The sequence below is a fragment of the Muscardinus avellanarius genome (genome assembly GCF_963383645.1).
Source record: "Muscardinus avellanarius genome assembly, chromosome: 16".
Taxonomy (NCBI): domain Eukaryota; kingdom Metazoa; phylum Chordata; class Mammalia; order Rodentia; family Gliridae; genus Muscardinus; species Muscardinus avellanarius.
In genome coordinates this window covers 65,461,735-65,474,213 of record NC_137802.1, presented here as the reverse complement: position 1 = coordinate 65,474,213, position 12,479 = coordinate 65,461,735, and positions in this window count along the sequence as shown.

Here is a 12,479-nt window from a genome sequence, read left to right as displayed (position 1 = left end):
ACACACAATTTACCTAGGGGCCAAGCAGCAACTTTTACTTTCTTGGATGTATGAAAATTTGTTTTAGAAGAGCGAATTACCCCTAACTTTAAGAGAGTGTAGAAGGAATCTCTCAAGTCATAGTTGGAGGTGAGTTTTCTCTAACTGAGCACCTCTCTGTCAATCACACTGAAACAATGACAAGTATTTAATGCAGATGCATTTGGCTGGATAGTATCCAAAACAGAAAATACATTAAAAATTACATTAAGTCATCAAAAGGATATTTTTTTTTTTAATATTTCCTCAGAGCCACTGAATATCTATGCACAGTTCCCTTGGGGCATAATTCTGATAACTAAAACAAAACAAAACAAAATAATAAAAAAAAAAAAACTTTTGCTAAATTAGAGAAAAATAAAACAGAACTCCCCATCAACTTCCAGAAGACTCAAGCCAAGCCTGGGTTCGAACTCTCTTTGATTTGGAATAGGTTCTAACCTTGGCAAAAAGGTACTCGCCGCCCCTCCCTAACTGGAAATCTCTCAAGAGAGTTGGTTCCAGCTTTCCAAAAGGTTGAAGCCTAAATATGTTTGGCTCCACATCTGAACCTTTGTAATATTTGACATCTATTAGAAATTACCGAGTACACTTCTGAAACTGAAAAGCAAGCCCAATTCCATTGGGCGTACAAAGTCCAACCGATAAAGTTACCATATAACTTAAGCAAACACTGAACCTGCCTTGAAAACCCATGTTTCAAGCTCACTCACATTGTTGGCACCGACTCAGAGATCTTTGGAGATATTAATGAGAAGGAAAAGGAGGGGGGGGGGTCTCATTTTCCTCTTCTAATGCATTGCTTCCATGGAGCTACTGTGTTCTCTGACCTCTGAGGACAGAGGTTCAAAAAAAAGGAGCAGAACAATGGCCCCTATGAAATCAGTGCTCTTGAAGAACGAGGTGATAATTTTTCTTAATCTGCATTAGTCCAGTGGTGCTAGTCACAGAGTAAGAACATTATGACTTGACTTTAGCAAAAGATTGGCAGCCTCTAAGCTGGAAAACCCCGCTGATAGGCTTGCTCACAAAGACGAAACAGCACTGAGGGATCGGATAAGATATTAATCCAATTTAGAAGTCTCTAGTGAACAGAGGGGAACTGGCCACTTAGAAGAGCCTGATCTGGCCTAAAAGCTGAGCAGACCCTCACAATGGCCTCTTGACTGGTTGGTCAGTCAGCTGGTTTGGTTGCTTGCTTGTTTCTTGATAGGATGCTCTCATATAGAGAAGCTGCCTGCTTTATTTTTGCCCCCTGTGAATGTTGAGGATTTGATCATCTTAAATTTGTTTGTGGATGACCGAGGCTCAAGGACATGCTAAGAGGTAACATATGCTACATCCATTCCAGGTATCAGAAAGTAGCAAAAGGTTCACATCTGGCTCAAACACACAGCAGTGTGTCCTTGGGGTAAGTGATGTCATTACTCGGAGCCTGGGCTTCTTCCGTAGTAAGTGGTTATTATGAGAGCTCCTTCAGGGTGTCATTGCAAAAATCAAACTATCTAACATAGATGCACAGGTACCTAGCAGAGAGTCTATTATGAGCCTATGTGTTAGAAAATTTATATAAATTTATTAGAAAATGCAAATTCCATTTCTTTGTACTCCCTTTCATTTCTTCTACCTTCTTATATTGTTAGTATAAGATGAACTTCTCTTATTATGTTATTTTATTATATTGTGCTAAGCACTAGAATCTTATTGTATCAATAAATTGTATAAATTTTTCCTAATCATCTATATATTGGCCACTCTTTCTTTTAGAAAAATTAATGGCCTTATACCTCAAAATTAAGGGGAACAGGGCAAGACAATATATAAATATATTTATTTATACATACATATATTTATATATATATTTATATCTGTGCATATATATGTGTATATATTTAATGAACATTAAAAACTTTAGGGTTGGGACTACATGAATATTAATTGATCCCAAATAAGAGGAGCAAGGCTTCACTCATTGATATATATTCATTTACATTCCTGTTCCTTCCTCTCCCTCCTACTTATTTCATTAGGTGCCCTGTCTGTTGTCCTTAAATTCACAGTGATTAATTTTTCTTAAAGAAACAGTGGCCAATATATACCATGATTAGAAAAAAATTAAAAATCCCCTCTATTATGCCGGGCATGGTGGCACATGCTTGTAATCCCAGCATCTAGGAGGCCGAGACGGGAGGATCGCGGTTCACAGACAGCCTCAGCTACTTAGTGAGGCCCTCCACAACTTAGTGAGATTCTGTTTCAAAACAAAGAATGAAAAATTGGGCAGGGGGTGTAGCTCGGAGGTCGAATGCCCCTGGGTTCCATCACCAGACCCGCTTAAAAAAAAAAAATCCCTATATTGCGCTGAAATGATATGAGATCTAAATAGTGGTTTTCGATTGATAACGTGGGACCTGCAGAACATCCTTTGTGTGGCACACAAGTCTTCAGATGCATGGCAGTCATTTTGGGTGTGGTGGTACATGCCTGTATTCCAGTAGGTGAGAGGCTGAGATGGGAAGATCACAGGTTTGAGGCCAGCTTTAGCAACTTAGTGAGCACCCATTTTAAAATAAGAAATAGAATAGGGATGGGGGTATAGCTCTGAGGTAGAATGCCCCAAAAAGAACAACAGAGAGCCCCCTTTTTGCATTACATGTTTTTCACCCCATTAGAGAAGCAGGCCCCGCCTCGTCTGTAAGCTACCACTGCTGCCATCAACAGGATAATAACACGTTTGCTTTCATTCTATTATATTTATGTTTTCTAGGTACTATGACGACAGGAGTAATGGAGTAATAAATAGGATTAAGAACAATCCTAAACTACTAACAGAGTTTTAATTTGTGTTTTAAAATAATAGTAAGAAAACTATTCCTTATAACATGACTGCATTTTGTAATCAGTGACATCTATCATAAAGCATGAAGTTAGTGATAGTATTTTTGCCAGTCCCCTATGATCATTTCACGGAAGGAGAACTTTTTTTTTTTCTGTTAGTGTGGGGTTTAGTCTTTGAAAGGCAGCTTCAGGTGCAATTTCTGGGGGACTGGAAGACAAGGGTGAGGGAAGGTTTGGAAATGGTTGGGATGGAGCCCAGCAGCCTCTTTTCCTAGCTCTGCACTGTTATCTATCAATTGTCTGAGACTTGATAAACCCCTGGTTTTAAGGCTTGTCAATTTTCTATAAAAATGGTATTATAATGCCTATTTCTGAGAGTTGTCCCAAAGACTTTATGAAATTTTAATATGTGAAGTATGTTGCTGAGAACTTGACACGGTTATTGTTCGGTGACTGGTAGATACAAGTTGAGCTCCAAGACACTGGCATTGAGGACGGCAGGAGACCAGACATTCAGGACAGTCCTGAATGCTGGGCTGCAGTGGTAGCTTTTGGTGTATCATCGGTGACCTGTTTGTGATCTCCCTGATTTTCCACACAACATTGTAGAGATAGGTGCACCGAGCCTTCGTGGAACTGTTGATTTGGAGGTTGTTATAGTTAGATATAAAATGTCCCCTAAAGAGCTGATGTATTAATGTTTGGAGTTGATGTGATTGAGTTATAAGGGTTGTGACCCAGGCTAGTTGGGTGTTGCTGGAATTGGGTCCCTGCCCTGGGGTGCAGCCTTGACGATGCTCTTTCTCTTGCTTCCGGCCTCCATGATGTGAGGAGCCCGTCCCATGAGCTCTCCTCCTCTCCCCCTCCTGCTGCCATGCCCTGAGATCCGTGGTCCCAGGTGTCACATGGACTGAACTCAAAACTAGAAGAAAAAAAAATCTTCTTTATTCTAAGTTATGTAGTTTTTTTTTTTTTTTGTGGTACTGGGGGTGGAACCCAGAGGCTTTCTCCCTCCGGGCTATACTCCCAGACCTTTTTTATATTTTATTTGGAAACAGGGTCTCACTAGGTTGCTGATAGCCTCACTTAGTAGCTGAGGCTGGCTTCGAACCCGTGCGATCCTCCTGTCTCAGCCTCCCAAGCGCAGGGATTACAAGCGTGCACCACCACGCCCGGCTAGCTTTCAGAGTTTTTAACGAGGAAGATGAAGGAACTCATACCTTTACTAGAAAGGCTGAAGCTCTGAATCAGAAGAGACTGGGCCCTGAATCTGGGTGAGACTCTAGAAAAAGCTGGTCCACATGTAATGAGGAGACCTTCCACTCCTCTTTTCCTACCCATTTCCATCTTTTGTTTTCTATTTATTATATCTTCAACAACATGTTTGAGTACTTGTTACAAGCCAGTCGTTGTACTCTTATGAATCAGAAGTTTGAGTACTAGATATAAATAGGTCATTGTACTAGTTATTTACTAGTTAGTATGTTTGAATACTAGTTGTGAACTGGTCATTGTACTAGTTATAAAGCAGTCAATATGTTTGAATAATAGGTTAGAGCCAGTCATTATAGTTTGTTTTGTTTTAGTTTGTTTTTTGGGGGGAACTGGGAGTTGAACCCAGGGGCATTCTACCTCCAAGTTATACTCCCAGCTATATTATTTTTTTTATTTATTTATTTATTTATTTATTTATTTATTTATTTATTTATTTATAGTGGTTCTAGGGTTCCTGGAATCCCTTCTATCTCCGGGCTATACTCCCAGACCTATTTTATACTTTTTATTTGGAAACAGGGTCTCTTAAGCCAGCACAGCTGGCTTTGAACCTGCACAATCCTCCTGTCTCTGCCTCCCAAGTGCGGGCATGACAAGCGTGTGCCACCACTCCCGGCTTCATTATTTTGAAACAGGGTCTCACTAAGTTATGGAGGCCCTCACTAAGTAGCTGAGACTAGCCTTGAATCTGGATCCTCCTGTCTCAGCCTCCTAAGAACTGGGATTAGAATAAGCGTGTGCCACCATGCCTGGCTTCATTATACGATTTGTAAACCAAATGTTTGAGTCCTATTTAGGAATAGGTCATTGTACTAGTTATAAGCCTGTCAATATGTTTGCACACTCATGTTGCTCTAATGTCTTATAGAAGAAAATCAACTGCATGACATTTTAGGGTATCACGCCGATAGCTGAGGTTGTCCATGACTCAGTTTCCCCAATAAACTTCTCCTAGAACCTCTGCGGAAAGCTTTAAGAAGAATGTGTGCTTTTTGAGGGTCAGTTTTCCCTGGGCCTTTCTGCCTAGCCTGCTGTTCCTTTACTTTGGAAAGAAAGAGTACCAATTTGAAAAGGAGGCTCTTTTTCTTCTTTAGGAGGAAGATAGTCAGAAAATGTTTCCTCTGATACTTCTGGTAAGTTTATAGATTGTCATCCTAACAAAGGTGGCCTTCCATATCCATGGAGTTCACACCTGGCGATTCAATCGATCAAGACCAAAAAATATTGGGGGAAAAAATGTCCGTTTGTGTTGTACATATACAGACATTTTTTTCTTATTTTCTAAATAATACAGTATAACAATGACTTACACAGCAAGTACACTGTATTAGGTATAAGTAATCTAGGGATTATTTAAAGTGTATGAGCAGATTGTGCAGGTTCTGGGCAAGTACCACATTATTTTACTAAAGGGACTTGAGAATTCATAGATTTTAGGACCCATGGGGGTCCTGGAACCAATCTTCTACTGAGGAACAAGCATAATTGGTACTAATATTTATTGAAGACTTACTACGTGCTGGGCATATTGTAAGTGTATTATGTGTCACATATTAACATAAGGCTCCCAAATAATATTATGCCATTGTGTGGATAGTAATATTGAGTCAAATATATGAGAAGTAGAAACAAATATTTTTGGAAAGAGTATTTTTCTGCACTTTCAAGCAAGATTGAATCTAAAATGTGAGACTTTAAGTTATTTTTAATACGTTAGCATTGATCGACATTTTTTTGTAATACATCAACTTTTACCTGAATACCCTGCCCACAATGTAGTATTTAGACACAGACACTTAAAAGAAAAATGGAAATGAAATTGGAAATCACAACAGAGATTGCTCATACACGTTCTATGCCTGAATGTGAATCGATACCATGGTAAGGTTCCTATTCATTGCATACCATGAAGTGACCCAGGGGCCTTTCAGCACTCCGTGTGGCGTCCAGCTTGCTTGCCTTGGCCTGGAAAAGAAAACCACAGCCCCCTGCCTTCCTCCATACACTCACACTCAGCAAGTAGACGAAAGGGGACTGGCGGGAGAGAAAACACTCCTGCGGCACCGTGTCCATTTAGCAAGCCTCTACACAATGAAGGCCTAATGTGTCCTGACTCCTGACACTGTTAACTACCTCTCTGCTACTTTGTTTTCCATTTCTCACCTTACCCAGTGGAGGAAAATGGAGGAGGGGGGGGGGAGTTGGCAGGAACTCTGCCTTGGAGAAAGAAAATCTTATTTGAACAAAGTTATTCCATTGCGGAACCCTCGATGCATTAACTGGTTGATTCTTTATTCACTTACCCTCCCCAAATTTGCCGAGGTTGTACGGGAGGAGGAACCAGGAATGCGTAGTTTGCAAGGTGAATGCAAGTCAGAGAAGGAGAATAAAATAAAATGGGCAGAAGTATCTAAAAGGAAGAAGAGATAGGGGAATGCTCCTAGCCATTGGAATTTAGAGGTTCTCATCAGTTACTCAGTCCAGTCCCTGGCCATGAAGTACTCTCCAGGCATCTATGCAGTCTCTCTTGAAGTCTGTGGCCGCTCCAAATGTTTTATGTTGGTAGTAGACTTAAGAATATACCTTATCTTTTTGTCTCTCTTCTTTTGATAAAGGCAAGGGAAAATATAGACAATTGAAGCTGAAAGGAAAATCAAAATCTCCCTAGTTGTTAAAAAATTATCGATCAATTGTTATTTTTGTCTGCCTAAATGGAAGAAAATGAAGACAGAGTTGGAGAATTAGAGACACCCTTCCCAAGCTGGGTGTCTTCACAGACATTTATGCCTAGAACTGGAGCAAGTACATGTAATGGCTTGAATTTATACCTCATAGAAAGTAACAGCCATGTTGGAGGTGGGTTTTCATTAAGGGGGAGTTTCCCTTGGAGATTATATATTATTCCTTATCTCCCTGCTCTCTCTTTTGCTTTTGGGCTTCATGCTATAAGAGCAGAGTCTTACTCTCGCCCTCTCTCTGCTTCCTTCCACCATGTCCTGAGCTCCGCAGGCTGGTCTTACCATGGACTGAACAATGAAATCTCCCAAACTGTAAGCAAATAAATTCACCTTCCTCTAAGTTATGTGGTCAGTTGTTTTGGATTACAGCAATGAGAATGTCGACCGAGGCAGCATGGGTGTAGGTGTGTGCCGATAATAGGCTTAATAGGGATTTGACAAAATGTGTTGAATCTTTATTGATCCCGTCACCCAAGAGACACGAAAACCAGCATCAAATGGGCTGAGCAGTCCTTAGGATCTTTCTGTGGGGCATGAAATGATCAGAGCCCTCAGCAGCTCCTTGTTGCTGTCTGTTTTGTCTAATAACAAGCCCTCTCCCCTAACACTACTACCCACATAGATTTTTTTTATATTGTGAAACTCATTTATAGGGCCCAAGATTTATTTATATATTGTTAGTCATTGTCACAAAAGAAACTTTGCTCTTCAGAAAAGTCTTATTTTCTTCTTTATGAAAAAATGAGGATAAGTTCTAGGATGATATTTCTACCTTATAGCTAAAATCTAGTGGTTATTTTGGGGGAGTATTGGAGGCTGAATCCAGGGGTATTCTACTTCTGAGATACATAGCTAGAAGGATTTATTTGTTTGATTATTTATTTATTTATTTATTTTGTGTGGCACTGGACATCAGGCTCAGGGATATTCTACCTTTAAGTTATATCCTCAGCTGTATTTTATTTCTTATTTTGAAACAGGATCTCATATAGTTGCAGAGGACCTTGCTAACTTACTGACGCTGGTTATGAACTTGCAATTTTTCTGTCTCAACCTCCCAGCTACTGGGATTACAATCATGTAATTGTAATTTAGACAATCATGTCTGTCTCTTCTCTTTCATATTTCAAAACAGAATCTTGTTAAATTGTTTGACGATCTGGCTAAGTTGTCAAGACTGGCCTTAAACCTGAAATCCTCCTGTCTCAGCCACCCAAGTACTGGGATTACAGGTGTGTATCACCATGCCAGGCTAATATGATGGTTCCTGATCCCCTTAAGAAATAGCAATTTGCCAGAATGAACTTGTGTGTGTGTGTGTGTGTGTGTGTGTGTGTGTACGTGTACATGTACATATGTCTGATGAGTGGTACATGGGAAGAAGAATGTGGGGTGAACCTTACCACGAAAGCACACAGAAGCAGTTCTAGTTCTGGCAGGAGGAGAGAACCAACTTCGTAATGTAAGTTAAGTCAATTCATAAAACCATCTGTACCGACTCACTTGGGTGATGAAGAGAAAGACAGGGAGCAAGCACATGGACCATGGGGGACACAGAGTGGGGCCGGTGGGGAGGGATTGGGAACATACAGCTGCCTGTGTGTGTTACTGTTATTCCACTATTTGGGAAGGAGGGAAGCAGCCAGCCCCCCTGACAATATTCTGCTTAGATTTCTTGTGACAATGTTGAGAAACAAGACTTCAGCCCCACTGAAAGAAAACTCACAGTATATTTTCCCATGTCTCAGTGTTTCCAATTGCAACTATCTGGGACCAGAGCGAAGCTGTACATCTTCCCTGGGTTTCATCCCCCGACTCACATCTGTGACTCATTCCTTTAACTAGTGTAAACGGAGGGTCTGGCTGGCAGATCTTTGCATTGTTCGGGCCCAGTGAAGAGTGTGTCTGTCTTGAACCGTGCCAGCCTTATTATTTTAAATTTGTGCTTTGTCAAATTGGTGCCTTGCTTCCAAAGGAGTTTCTTCTTCTAAATGGTATAATAGGAATGACATCTACAGCAGCCACATCTGCTGCCGTTTATTGAGCTTTAATTATGTGCCAGGTGCAGCGAGAGGGGATTTAGAGTTCAGTGATCAGCGACCCAGACTCCATCCTCAGACTGCTGGATTCCAATTTTGCCTCCATACTTGACTAGTTATGGATCTGTGGGCACATTATCTAGACCTTGGTTTCTTCACCAGTGAAATCGGATGGAGTAATACATTGCAGGAACACAGCCTAGCATTCTTTCTGCACATGGTGAGCATATATTACTTCTTTCTTTTTTTTTTTTTTTGCAGTATTGTGGATTAAATCCAGAGGCATTCTACCTCTATTCTTTATTTTGAAACAGGGTCTTGCTAAGTTGTGGAGGGTTTCACTAAATAGCTGAGGCTGGTCTCGAACCTGTGATCCTCTGTCTCAGCCTCCCAAATACTGGGATTACAAGCATGTGCCACCATGCTGGGCTATTACTTTTTAACTATTATTATTTTTCCTTATTCTCAGTTTTTATTTCATCCTGCTGACAGTCTTAAAGGGTAGATATTATTATCCCTATTTTTCAGATTACAAAGCAGAGGCTGAGAAATGTTGGGTAACTTATCCAAGTTCCTACACCTTGAAAGTAATGGGATTGGAGTTAACATTTACATCTACCATTTCAGTGACTTTTTGATACTAAGTAGGACACCGGACGGCCAGTTCTCCCATGATCTGGACTCAGAACAGTGCATACTTCTTGACAAATTAGCGCTGTGGCAAGAACATTATTTATTCACGCAAATACTTTTCATACATTATTTATGTTCATTTCCTAAGTGGCTTATGAAGTTTATATTCTCACCCCACACTAATACAAGAAATCAAACTCTGATAACTCTGAAATCTCCACAGCTTTGGCATTCCTCCAGAACGCCTATCAAGCTCCTGTCTCAGGACCTTTGCACCTGATTCCTGGAATGTTTTCTCTCCAGATATTCACATGGCTGACACTTTCATTTCCTTCAAATTATTGAGGTCTTCCTTGACTGTGTCAGCATTCTGTGACTGTAGCCTGAAATAATCAATTTATAAGAAAATAGACTTATTTGGTCCCTGATTACATAAGTATCAGTGCAAAATTGATGGGCCTTGCTGTTTGGGTCCGGGAAGAGGAAACATATCATGGTAGAATCCCACACTGGGGCAAACTCACTCCTCTTCTGGCCAGGAGAAGAAAGAGAAAAAGAGGAAAGATCTGGGTTTCCATTGTTCCCTCCACAGGCATGTACATCCTACCAGACAAAGCTCCTCCTACTAGCCACCTTCTCCCGATACTTCCAAGCTGAGAACCAAGCCTTTTATAACTGAGTTTTGGGGAAACACCCCAGGTCCAAGTTCTAAACTGTCCTGCACAAATCGCGAGTACCACCTCTACCCTTGTCTGTTCTTATACTTCTTTCTTGTTTTATTTGCTTTTCATAAAATTTACCCCCAGAAGATACCCTGTACATGATATATAACATTTATGGATGGTCCGCCTCTACCTTCTACAAAATAAGCTCTAGAAACAAGGGAATTTTGTCATTGAGTCACTACTGTAATCACGTTACATGAAACCTAATGAATAAACAGTGGTTGCCTCATATTTTTTAACAATCATAAACTCTAGGACCTGAGATTTCGAATTCCTGTATCAGTGATTCTTTGGAATTAAATTTTTATTTGTCTTTTATTTTTCTCTTTTTGATACTGAGGATTGAACCTAGAGGCATTCTATCTCTGAGCTACACCTGCAGCCATTTTTATTTGTGTGTGTGTATGTGTTTTGAAATAGGATCTTGCTAAGTTGCTTAGGTCTCGTTGCATTGCTGAGGCTTGCCTCAAATCTACAATCATCCTTCGTCAATCCCCTGAGTACTGGGATTATTCATGTGCCACCATACCGGCTAGTGCTTGAACTTTTAAGTTTGTTGGAATGAGCTGGAGTGTCTAGATAGTATATTTGTAATCTTCTCATCTTCCCACAGTGCATTTGTTGTAATTTTAAAAATAGAAAAGATGCTATTGAGGGGAAGGAGACTATGAATGGCAAACTAAGGGATCATTGAAAAGAGATTATTCAGTTTGTATAATCCATACAAATCTGGGCAGCTCCTTGATCTGTTTCTACAGAGTACACATTATTATTATCTATCAAAAAATGGTATATTTTTGTTACACCTCCTACACAGTTTATGATGTTTCAGAATTTTCAGCTCTGACTCCATGCAAACACTCTGCCCATCAACAACCTCCCTTTGGGATTTCCCAACGATATCTCTACAAGATTTCCTTCTTTTTCCTCAGCCCCCCTCTGATAATCCACATGGAAACTCTTCTTGTCCTGCTGTGAATTCACCCAGAAGGTCTGGGGTCTTCTCAATGATCTCTCCTTGTGTTGCCCCCATGATCCACAGTGACCCCTGGGGGATTCTGAATTTGTAAGCAGAAGGTAGAGGATAAATAGTAAGAGTTATCAGAATTCATTCATTATTATTTCTTCTATCACATACACCCAAATTGCTTAGGCTTTCTGGAGACTTCTGATCTCCCTTAGAAGAATGCAGCAGTTTGAGATTTCACCTGTGACTTGGGTCTACCAGCTTAGCAACAGATCTAGCAGTGACAAAAATGTTTCATGGAATACCAGAAAGAAAAGAGAGAGAAAGAAAAAAAAAAACACCTTTGAGATAGGAAGGAGGTTTGAAAGGAAGAAGATGGAAAAAAGGATATTCATTTGTTTTATAACGTTCTTCTGTCCTAGAAAACTTGAAATGGCTTATGTGAGTGCAGACTAATCTAAACATTTTAGCCTGTCAGTCACAGCGTGTTTGTTGATCTAAGATCAACAGATAGTAAGGGGATTTTTAGAAGTGAAAGTCCTACCCCCATTTCTACTATCTTGGCATTAATTTCAAGGTTTTGTTTTCCAACCTGGCTAAATAACCCTGAGAAAATAAATGCATGAAAGGGCATACATGTGTTTATAATGTTCTCTAATTTGTTTGGGGCAGGGAATTGTGCCTCCTCTGACTTGTCTCCTCTAAGCAGTCTCTTTCCCTATCCTGTTCTCTTGTTTTTTTATGTCTGTGATTTCTGTTTAGCAATCCTATCTCTGACATTGTCTTTGGTGGCTGCCACTTTTTAAAGAAAAAGAGACTGGCGGCTAATAGAAAAAGTCAAAGATACAGCTTCTGAATGGTCCTCAATTTCAGAATGGGATGGTCTGTGATGGACTGAACCCCCATCTCATGAGGTTCTTTGACTACATCTGCTAAGCTAGGGGTACCACGTTCGTGTTCCAAAAGAAGGTTTCAGAAGTTTCATCTCTCCACCTTCTGGTTCACCCAAAGAAGACTGGCATTTCCCTATTTCTTTGCCCACTGGCTGATGTCTGGGGGCCTCCTCCTTCCTGTTTCCAGCACTATTTTTTTCTGAACCAGTGCTGTGAAGGCTCATGATTAGAATGCTTCTCTACTTACCCTTTAAGACCATTGGTTATAAGCTGGAGTAAAATCAATCAACCAGTCAATCAATCAATCCATCGATCAACCAATCTCATCATTT